This window comes from Penaeus vannamei, chromosome 8 (assembly GCF_042767895.1).
Source record: "Penaeus vannamei isolate JL-2024 chromosome 8, ASM4276789v1, whole genome shotgun sequence".
Lineage (NCBI taxonomy): Eukaryota > Metazoa > Arthropoda > Malacostraca > Decapoda > Penaeidae > Penaeus > Penaeus vannamei.
The window spans coordinates 23689442-23700536 of NC_091556.1; positions in this window are offsets into that span (position 1 = coordinate 23689442).

Consider the following 11095-nt stretch of genomic DNA (forward strand, 5'->3'; position numbering starts at 1 on the left):
CTAACCTAACCTAACCTAACCTAACCTAACCAACGTAACCTAACCTAACCTCCCCAAATTGCAGGTACTGTAACCTATCGTGGATTAGAGTGATTTACGATCAAGTTTATGTGAGAAAACGAAATTTGGAGTCTCCTGGTTAAATTTGAGCCTAACCTAACCTAACCTAACCTAACCTAACCTAACCTAACCAACGTAACCTAACCTAACCTCCCCAAATTGCAGGTACTGTAACCTATCGTGGATTAGAGTGATTTACGATCAAGTTTATGTGAGAAAACGAAATTTGGAGTCTCCTGGTTAAATTTGAGCCTAACCTAACCTAACCTAACCTAACCTAACCTAACCTAACCTAACGTAACCTAACCTAACCTCCCCAAATTGCAGGTACTGTAACCTATCGTGGATTAGAGTGATTTACGATCAAGTTTATGTGAGAAAACGAAATTTGGAGTCTCCTGGTTAAATTTGAGCCTAACCTAACCTAACCTAACCTAACCTAACCTAACCTAACCTAACCAACGTAACCTAACCTAACCTCCCCAAATTGCAGGTACTGTAACCTATCGTGGATTAGAGTGATTTACGATCAAGTTTATGTGAGAAAACGAAATTTGGAGTCTCCTGGTTAAATTTGAGCCTAACCTAACCTAACCTAACCTAACCTAACCTAACCTAACCTAACCAACGTAACCTAACCTAACCTCCCCAAATTGCAGGTACTGTAACCTATCGTGGATTAGAGTGATTTACGATCAAGTTTATGTGAGAAAACGAAATTTGGAGTCTCCTGGTTAAATTTGAGCCTAACCTAACCTAACCTAACCTAACCTAACCTAACCTAACCTAACCAACGTAACCTAACCTAACCTCCCCAAATTGCAGGTACTGTAACCTATCGTGGATTAGAGTGATTTACGATCAAGTTTATGTGAGAAAACGAAATTTGGAGTCTCCTGGTTAAATTTGAGCCTAACCTAACCTAACCTAACCTAACCTAACCTAACCTAACCTAACCAACGTAACCTAACCTAACCTCCCCAAATTGCAGGTACTGTAACCTATCGTGGATTAGAGTGATTTACGATCAAGTTTATGTGAGAAAACGAAATTTGGAGTCTCCTGGTTAAATTTGAGCCTAACCTAACCTAACCTAACCTAACCTAACCTAACCTAACCTAACCAACGTAACCTAACCTAACCTCCCCAAATTGCAGGTACTGTAACCTATCGTGGATTAGAGTGATTTACGATCAAGTTTATGTGAGAAAACGAAATTTGGAGTCTCCTGGTTAAATTTGAGCCTAACCTAACCTAACCTAACCTAACCTAACCTAACCTAACCTAACCAACGTAACCTAACCTAACCTCCCCAAATTGCAGGTACTGTAACCTATCGTGGATTAGAGTGATTTACGATCAAGTTTATGTGAGAAAACGAAATTTGGAGTCTCCTGGTTAAATTTGAGCCTAACCTAACCTAACCTAACCTAACCTAACCTAACCTAACCTAACCAACGTAACCTAACCTAACCTCCCCAAATTGCAGGTACTGTAACCTATCGTGGATTAGAGTGATTTACGATCAAGTTTATGTGAGAAAACGAAATTTGGAGTCTCCTGGTTAAATTTGAGCCTAACCTAACCTAACCTAACCTAACCTAACCTAACCTAACCTAACCAACGTAACCTAACCTAACCTCCCCAAATTGCAGGTACTGTAACCTATCGTGGATTAGAGTGATTTACGATCAAGTTTATGTGAGAAAACGAAATTTGGAGTCTCCTGGTTAAATTTGAGCCTAACCTAACCTAACCTAACCTAACCTAACCTAACCTAACCTAACCAACGTAACCTAACCTAACCTCCCCAAATTGCAGGTACTGTAACCTATCGTGGATTAGAGTGATTTACGATCAAGTTTATGTGAGAAAACGAAATTTGGAGTCTCCTGGTTAAATTTGAGCCTAACCTAACCTAACCTAACCTAACCTAACCTAACCTAACCTAACCAACGTAACCTAACCTAACCTCCCCAAATTGCAGGTACTGTAACCTATCGTGGATTAGAGTGATTTACGATCAAGTTTATGTGAGAAAACGAAATTTGGAGTCTCCTGGTTAAATTTGAGCCTAACCTAACCTAACCTAACCTAACCTAACCTAACCTAACCTAACCAACGTAACCTAACCTAACCTCCCCAAATTGCAGGTACTGTAACCTATCGTGGATTAGAGTGATTTACGATCAAGTTTATGTGAGAAAACGAAATTAGGAGTCTCCTGGTTAAATTTGAGCCTAACCTAACCTAACCTAACCTAACCTAACCTAACCTAACCTAACCAACGTAACCTAACCTAACCTCCCCAAATTGCAGGTACTGTAACCTATCGTGGATTAGAGTGATTTACGATCAAGTTTGTGTGAGAAAACGAAATTTGGAGTCTCCTGGTTAAATTTGAGCCTAACCTAACCTAACCTAACCTAACCTAACCTAACCTAACCTAACCAACGTAACCTAACCTAACCTCCCCAAATTGCAGGTACTGTAACCTATCGTGGATTAGAGTGATTTACGATCAAGTTTATGTGAGAAAACGAAATTTGGAGTCTCCTGGTTAAATTTGAGCCTAACCTAACCTAACCTAACCTAACCTAACCTAACCTAACCTAACCAACGTAACCTAACCTAACCTCCCCAAATTGCAGGTACTGTAACCTATCGTGGATTAGAGTGATTTACGATCAAGTTTATGTGAGAAAACGAAATTTGGAGTCTCCTGGTTAAATTTGAGCCTAACCTAACCTAACCTAACCTAACCTAACCTAACCTAACCTAACCAACGTAACCTAACCTAACCTCCCCAAATTGCAGGTACTGTAACCTATCGTGGATTAGAGTGATTTACGATCAAGTTTATGTGAGAAAACGAAATTTGGAGTCTCCTGGTTAAATTTGAGCCTAACCTAACCTAACCTAACCTAACCTAACCTAACCTAACCTAACCAACGTAACCTAACCTAACCTCCCCAAATTGCAGGTACTGTAACCTATCGTGGATTAGAGTGATTTACGATCAAGTTTATGTGAGAAAACGAAATTTGGAGTCTCCTGGTTAAATTTGAGCCTAACCTAACCTAACCTAACCTAACCTAACCTAACCTAACCTAACCAACGTAACCTAACCTAAGCTCCCCAAATTGCAGGTACTGTAACCTATTGTGGATTAGAGTGATTTACGATCAAGTTTATGTGAGAAAACGAAATTTGGAGTCTCCTGGTTAAATTTGAGCCTAACCTAACCTAACCTAACCTAACCTAACCTAACCTAACCTAACCAACGTAACCTAACCTAACCTCCCCAAATTGCAGGTACTGTAACCTATCGTGGATTAGAGTGATTTACGATCAAGTTTATGTGAGAAAACGAAATTTGGAGTCTCCTGGTTAAATTTGAGCCTAACCTAACCTAACCTAACCTAACCTAACCTAACCTAACCTAACCAACGTAACCTAACCTAACCTCCCCAAATTGCAGGTACTGTAACCTATCGTGGATTAGAGTGATTTACGATCAAGTTTATGTGAGAAAACGAAATTTGGAGTCTCCTGGTTAAATTTGAGCCTAACCTAACCTAACCTAACCTAACCTAACGTAACCTAACCTAACCTCCCCAAATTGCAGGTACTGTAACCTATCGTGGATTAGAGTGATTTACGATCAAGTTTATGTGAGAAAACGAAATTTGGAGTCTCCTGGTTAAATTTGAGCCTAACCTAACCTAACCTAACCTAACCTAACCTAACCTAACCTAACCAACGTAACCTAACCTAACCTCCCCAAATTGCAGGTACTGTAACCTATCGTGGATTAGAGTGATTTACGATCAAGTTTATGTGAGAAAACGAAATTTGGAGTCTCCTGGTTAAATTTGAGCCTAACCTAACCTAACCTAACCTAACCTAACCTAACCTAACCTAACCAACGTAACCTAACCTAACCTCCCCAAATTGCAGGTACTGTAACCTATCGTGGATTAGAGTGATTTACGATCAAGTTTATGTGAGAAAACGAAATTTGGAGTCTCCTGGTTAAATTTGAGCCTAACCTAACCTAACCTAACCTAACCTAACCTAACCTAACCTAACCAACGTAACCTAACCTAACCTCCCCAAATTGCAGGTACTGTAACCTATCGTGGATTAGAGTGATTTACGATCAAGTTTATGTGAGAAGACGAAATTTGGAGTCTCCTGGTTAAATTTGAGCCTAACCTAACCTAACCTAACCTAACCTAACCTAACCAACGTAACCTAACCTAACCTCCCCAAATTGCAGGTACTGTAACCTATCGTGGATTAGAGTGATTTACGATCAAGTTTATGTGAGAAAACGAAATTTGGAGTCTCCTGGTTAAATTTGAGCCTAACCTAACCTAACCTAACCTAACCTAACCTAACCTAACCTAACCAACGTAACCTAACCTAACCTCCCCAAATTGCAGGTACTGTAACCTATCGTGGATTAGAGTGATTTACGATCAAGTTTATGTGAGAAAACGAAATTTGGAGTCTCCTGGTTAAATTTGAGCCTAACCTAACCTAACTTAACCTAACCTCCCCAAATTGCAGGTACTGTAACCTATCGTGGATTAGAGTGATTTACGATCAAGTTTATGTGAGAAAACGAAATTTGGAGTCTCCTGGTTAAATTTGAGCCTAACCTAACCTAACCTAACCTAACCTAACCTAACCTAACCTAACCAACGTAACCTAACCTAACCTCCCCAAATTGCAGGTACTGTAACCTATCGTGGATTAGAGTGATTTACGATCAAGTTTATGTGAGAAAACGAAATTTGGAGTCTCCTGGTTAAATTTGAGCCTAACCTAACCTAACCTAACCTAACCTAACCTAACCTAACCTAACCAACGTAACCTAACCTAACCTCCCCAAATTGCAGGTACTGTAACCTATCGTGGATTAGAGTGATTTACGATCAAGTTTATGTGAGAAAACGAAATTTGGAGTCTCCTGGTTAAATTTGAGCCTAACCTAACCTAACCTAACCTAACCTAACCTAACCTAACCTAACCAACGTAACCTAACCTAACCTCCCCAAATTGCAGGTACTGTAACCTATCGTGGATTAGAGTGATTTACGATCAAGTTTATGTGAGAAAACGAAATTTGGAGTCTCCTGGTTAAATTTGAGCCTAACCTAACCTAACCTAACCTAACCTAACCTAACCTAACCTAACCAACGTAACCTAACCTAACCTCCCCAAATTGCAGGTACTGTAACCTATCGTGGATTAGAGTGATTTACGATCAAGTTTATGTGAGAAAACGAAATTTGGAGTCTCGTGGTTAAATTTGAGCCTAACCTAACCTAACCTAACCTAACCTAACCTAACCTAACCTAACCAACGTAACCTAACCTAACCTCCCCAAATTGCAGGTACTGTAACCTATCGTGGATTAGAGTGATTTACGATCAAGTTTATGTGAGAAAACGAAATTTGGAGTCTCCTGGTTAAATTTGAGCCTAACCTAACCTAACCTAACCTAACCTAACCTAACCTAACCTAACCAACGTAACCTAACCTAACCTCCCCAAATTGCAGGTACTGTAACCTATCGTGGATTAGAGTGATTTACGATCAAGTTTATGTGAGAAAACGAAATTTGGAGTCTCCTGGTTAAATTTGAGCCTAACCTAACCTAACCTAACCTAACCTAACCTAACCTAACCTAACCAACGTAACCTAACCTAACCTCCCCAAATTGCAGGTACTGTAACCTATCGTGGATTAGAGTGATTTACGATCAAGTTTATGTGAGAAAACGAAATTTGGAGTCTCCTGGTTAAATTTGAGCCTAACCTAACCTAACCTAACCTAACCTAACCTAACCTAACCTAACCTCCCCAAATTGCAGGTACTGTAACCTATCGTGGATTAGAGTGATTTACGATCAAGTTTATGTGAGAAAACGAAATTTGGAGTCTCCTGGTTAAATTTGAGCCTAACCTAACCTAACCTAACCTAACCTAACCTAACCTAACCTAACCAACGTAACCTAACCTAACCTCCCCAAATTGCAGGTACTGTAACCTATCGTGGATTAGAGTGATTTACGATCAAGTTTATGTGAGAAAACGAAATTTGGAGTCTCCTGGTTAAATTTGAGCCTAACCTAACCTAACCTAACCTAACCTAACCTAACCTAACCTAACCAACGTAACCTAACCTAACCTCCCCAAATTGCAGGTACTGTAACCTATCGTGGATTAGAGTGATTTACGATCAAGTTTATGTGAGAAAACGAAATTTGGAGTCTCCTGGTTAAATTTGAGCCTAACCTAACCTAACCTAACCTAACCTAACCTAACCTAACCTAACCAACGTAACCTAACCTAACCTCCCCAAATTGCAGGTACTGTAACCTATCGTGGATTAGAGTGATTTACGATCAAGTTTATGTGAGAAAACGAAATTTGGAGTCTCCTGGTTAAATTTGAGCCTAACCTAACCTAACCTAACCTAACCTAACCTAACCTAACCTAACCAACGTAACCTAACCTAACCTCCCCAAATTGCAGGTACTGTAACCTATCGTGGATTAGAGTGATTTACGATCAAGTTTATGTGAGAAAACGAAATTTGGAGTCTCCTGGTTAAATTTGAGCCTAACCTAACCTAACCTAACCTAACCTAACCTAACCTAACCTAACCAACGTAACCTAACCTAACCTCCCCAAATTGCAGGTACTGTAACCTATCGTGGATTAGAGTGATTTACGATCAAGTTTATGTGAGAAAACGAAATTTGGAGTCTCCTGGTTAAATTTGAGCCTAACCTAACCTAACCTAACCTAACCTAACCTAACCTAACCTAACCAACGTAACCTAACCTAACCTCCCCAAATTGCAGGTACTGTAACCTATCGTGGATTAGAGTGATTTACGATCAAGTTTATGTGAGAAAACGAAATTTGGAGTCTCCTGGTTAAATTTGAGCCTAACCTAACCTAACCTAACCTAACCTAACCTAACCTAACCTAACCAACGTAACCTAACCTAACCTCCCCAAATTGCAGGTACTGTAACCTATCGTGGATTAGAGTGATTTACGATCAAGTTTATGTGAGAAAACGAAATTTGGAGTCTCCTGGTTAAATTTGAGCCTAACCTAACCTAACCTAACCTAACCTAACCTAACCTAACCTAACCAACGTAACCTAACCTAACCTCCCCAAATTGCAGGTACTGTAACCTATCGTGGATTAGAGTGATTTACGATCAAGTTTATGTGAGAAAACGAAATTTGGAGTCTCCTGGTTAAATTTGAGCCTAACCTAACCTAACCTAACCTAACCTAACCTAACCAACGTAACCTAACCTAACCTAACCTAACCTAACCAACGTAACCTAACCTAACCTCCCCAAATTGCAGGTACTGTAACCTATCGTGGATTAGAGTGATTTACGATCAAGTTTATGTGAGAAAACGAAATTTGGAGTCTCCTGGTTAAATTTGAGCCTAACCTAACCTAACCTAACCTAACCTAACCTAACCTAACCTAACCAACGTAACCTAACCTAACCTCCCCAAATTGCAGGTACTGTAACCTATCGTGGATTAGAGTGATTTACGATCAAGTTTATGTGAGAAAACGAAATTTGGAGTCTCCTGGTTAAATTTGAGCCTAACCTAACCTAACCTAACCTAACCTAACCTAACCTAACCTAACCAACGTAACCTAACCTAACCTCCCCAAATTGCAGGTACTGTAACCTATCGTGGATTAGAGTGATTTACGATCAAGTTTATGTGAGAAAACGAAATTTGGAGTCTCCTGGTTAAATTTGAGCCTAACCTAACCTAACCTAACCTAACCTAACCTAACCTAACCTAACCAACGTAACCTAACCTAACCTCCCCAAATTGCAGGTACTGTAACCTATCGTGGATTAGAGTGATTTACGATCAAGTTTATGTGAGAAAACGAAATTTGGAGTCTCCTGGTTAAATTTGAGCCTAACCTAACCTAACCTAACCTAACCTAACCTAACCTAACCTAACCAACGTAACCTAACCTAACCTCCCCAAATTGCAGGTACTGTAACCTATCGTGGATTAGAGTGATTTACGATCAAGTTTATGTGAGAAAACGAAATTTGGAGTCTCCTGGTTAAATTTGAGCCTAACCTAACCTAACCTAACCTAACCTAACCTAACCTAACCTAACCAACGTAACCTAACCTAACCTCCCCAAATTGCAGGTACTGTAACCTATCGTGGATTAGAGTGATTTACGATCAAGTTTATGTGAGAAAACGAAATTTGGAGTCTCCTGGTTAAATTTGAGCCTAACCTAACCTAACCTAACCTAACCTAACCTAACCAACGTAACCTAACCTAACCTCCCCAAATTGCAGGTACTGTAACCTATCGTGGATTAGAGTGATTTACGATCAAGTTTATGTGAGAAAACGAAATTTGGAGTCTCCTGGTTAAATTTGAGCCTAACCTAACCTAACCTAACCTAACCTAACCTAACCTAACCTAACCAACGTAACCTAACCTAACCTCCCAAATTGCAGGTACTGTAACCTATCGTGGATTAGAGTGATTTACGATCAAGTTTATGTGAGAAAACGAAATTTGGAGTCTCCTGGTTAAATTTGAGCCTAACCTAACCTAACCTAACCTAACCTAACCTAACCTAACCTAACCAACGTAACCTAACCTAACCTCCCCAAATTGCAGGTACTGTAACCTATCGTGGATTAGAGTGATTTACGATCAAGTTTATGTGAGAAAACGAAATTTGGAGTCTCCTGGTTAAATTTGAGCCTAACCTAACCTAACCTAACCTAACCTAACCTAACCTAACCTAACCAACGTAACCTAACCTAACCTCCCCAAATTGCAGGTACTGTAACCTATCGTGGATTAGAGTGATTTACGATCAAGTTTATGTGAGAAAACGAAATTAGGAGTCTCCTGGTTAAATTTGAGCCTAACCTAACCTAACCTAACCTAACCTAACCTAACCTAACCTAACCAACGTAACCTAACCTAACCTCCCCAAATTGCAGGTACTGTAACCTATCGTGGATTAGAGTGATTTACGCTCAAGTTTATGTGAGAAAACGAAATTTGGAGTCTCCTGGTTAAATTTGAGCCTAACCTAACCTAACCTAACCTAACCTAACCTAACCTAACCTAACCAACGTAACCTAACCTAACCTCCCCAAATTCCAGGTACTGTAACCTATCGTGGATTAGAGTGATTTACGATCAAGTTTATGTGAGAAAACGAAATTTGGAGTCTCCTGGTTAAATTTGAGCCTAACCTAACCTAACCTAACCTAACCTAACCTAACCTAACCTAACCAACGTAACCTAACCTAACCTCCCCAAATTCCAGGTACTGTAACCTATCGTGGATTAGAGTGATTTACGATCAAGTTTATGTGAGAAAACGAAATTTGGAGTCTCCTGGTTAAATTTGAGCCTAACCTAACCTAACCTAACCTAACCTAACCTAACCTAACCTAACCAACGTAACCTAACCTAACCTCCCCAAATTGCAGGTACTGTAACCTATCGTGGATTAGAGTGATTTACGATCAAGTTTATGTGAGAAAACGAAATTTGGAGTCTCCTGGTTAAATTTGAGCCTAACCTAACCTAACCTAACCTAACCTAACCTAACCTAACCTAACCAACGTAACCTAACCTAACCTCCCCAAATTGCAGGTACTGTAACCTATCGTGGATTAGAGTGATTTACGATCAAGTTTATGTGAGAAAACGAAATTTGGAGTCTCCTGGTTAAATTTGAGCCTAACCTAACCTAACCTAACCTAACCTAACCTAACCTAACCTAACCAACGTAACCTAACCTAACCTCCCCAAATTGCAGGTACTGTAACCTATCGTGGATTAGAGTGATTTAGGATCAAGTTTATGTGAGAAAACGAAATTTGGAGTCTCCTGGTTAAATTTGAGCCTAACCTAACCTAACCTAACCTAACCTAACCTAACCTAACCTAACCAACGTAACCTAACCTAACCTCCCCAAATTGCAGGTACTGTAACCTATCGTGGATTAGAGTGATTTACGATCAAGTTTATGTGAGAAAACGAAATTTGGAGTCTCCTGGTTAAATTTGAGCCTAACCTAACCTAACCTAACCTAACCTAACCTAACCTAACCTAACCAACGTAACCTAACCTAACCTCCCCAAATTGCAGGTACTGTAACCTATCGTGGATTAGAGTGATTTACGATCAAGTTTATGTGAGAAAACGAAATTTGGAGTCTCCTGGTTAAATTTGAGCCTAACCTAACCTAACCTAACCTAACCTAACCTAACCTAACCTAACCAACGTAACCTAACCTAACCTCCCCAAATTGCAGGTACTGTAACCTATCGTGGATTAGAGTGATTTACGATCAAGTTTATGTGAGAAAACGAAATTTGGAGTCTCCTGGTTAAATTTGAGCCTAACCTAACCTAACCTAACCTAACCTAACCTAACCTAACCTAACCAACGTAACCTAACCTAACCTCCCCAAATTGCAGGTACTGTAACCTATCGTGGATTAGAGTGATTTACGATCAAGTTTATGTGAGAAAACGAAATTTGGAGTCTCCTGGTTAAATTTGAGCCTAACCTAACCTAACCTAACCTAACCTAACCTAACCTAACCTAACCAACGTAACCTAACCTAACCTCCCCAAATTGCAGGTACTGTAACCTATCGTGGATTAGAGTGATTTACGATCAAGTTTATGTGAGAAAACGAAATTTGGAGTCTCCTGGTTAAATTTGAGCCTAACCTAACCTAACCTAACCTAACCTAACCTAACCTAACCTAACCAACGTAACCTAACCTAACCTCCCCAAATTGCAGGTACTGTAACCTATCGTGGATTAGAGTGATTTACGATCAAGTTTATGTGAGAAAACGAAATTTGGAGTCTCCTGGTTAAATTTGAGCCTAACCTAACCTAACCTAACCTAACCTAACCTAACCTAACCTAACCAACGTAACCTAACCTAACCTCCCCA